At 36.0% G+C, this 1,283-nt stretch overlaps 1 protein-coding gene across 1 annotated transcript in view; it reads right to left on the reverse strand.

The window, feature by feature from the left end:
- LOC107690535 (prestin-like) overlaps positions 1 to 1,283 on the reverse strand; it is a 21,282-nt gene that overhangs the window by 14,733 nt on the left and 5,266 nt on the right. The window lies entirely within an intron of this gene.

Below are 1,283 nucleotides of genomic sequence, written 5' to 3' on the forward strand. Positions count from 1 at the left end.
TATATATACAAATACTGTCTTTTTTTTTTACAATAACTATTGTTTTATCATTTAAAATCTTTGTGAAATGCTATGCTTGAAAAGTGTGATTGGGCTATATTATATTATAATAAATGCAACAAAATATTATCTGCATTTATATCTAATATCATAATATAAGATAATAATCAAAATAATATTTTTTGCAACTTAAAATATTATAATCTGTATTTACATCTATTATTATTGATAACTTTTACAGCAGAATAATAATAATTATTATTATATCTTCAAGCAACAATTACTGGTGTTCAACCACTTTAAGGCCTGTAAGTGTATGCGTAAAAAGATACATTATTTAGCAAGCCTGTTACCACCCAAATCAGTGATGAAAAAGACCATTTTTAACCATTTTTTCAGTACACATTGTTCAGTGGCTGAGTGTTGTTGTCACAGGAACAGGAACTCCTTTATCAAGCGAGCATATGTCTCAGTGCATTTATGTAAGTGAGCTCTGCCTTGTCTCTTCATCTAGACAAATGCCTCTGAAACTAGGTCTGTTTTACATTGCCATTACACCTCAGAGGGACAGAGCGCAAGTGTTGTTTAAACAGGAGGCTGCAGGTCTCTGTGCAGCAGAACCCTGCCAAATGTTTGGACCAGTACCAATTCTCTCGCTCTCAAGAGTAGCCACAGGGGCAGAGAAAACAAGATATTGAAGCAACAACTCTGGTTTGGGTAACCTTTTGACTTTTGAACCTTTGATCTATGTTCTTGGTGGTGTTTCTAATATCCAGCAGGGATTTCTGAGGATTTCAAGATCCCCACATTAAAAAGGAGAAAAACAACACTTCAGGACATCTACACACCCATAAAACAGTGCCATGTCTGCACCAACACTAATAAGGTTCTTAGAAACGCCACTTTCATTTCCTGCTTATGAAAGTCATTGCAAACAGAGCAGCTTGGGAGCTGTCAACCTGAACAACTGGCAGGAACAATGAAAAACTGACTTTCTGATGAGACTTTGCCACAGGAATTCAGGAAGTGCTGCGAAAAGCAAACTATGGATTTTAGATCTTATCAAATTGAACTACACTTGTTTAGTCTCCCAGTAATGCTTTGATTATCAACACTGACTTAGCAAAACTGTACAGAGGAATGTCACATGTCAGGTAGTCATTTAGAAAAAAACAAAGGCCCACACTGCAACTTATTCTGAGCCCATATGACCAGCAAGTGAAGCAACCAACCGGTTTGATTTAATGTGATGTGTGGGGTGGGGTTTATCTAAAAAAAAAAAA

This window comes from Sinocyclocheilus anshuiensis, unplaced genomic scaffold (assembly GCF_001515605.1).
Source record: "Sinocyclocheilus anshuiensis isolate Anshui unplaced genomic scaffold, SAMN03320099.WGS_v1.1 scaffold641, whole genome shotgun sequence".
Taxonomy (NCBI): Eukaryota; Metazoa; Chordata; class Actinopteri; order Cypriniformes; family Cyprinidae; genus Sinocyclocheilus; species Sinocyclocheilus anshuiensis.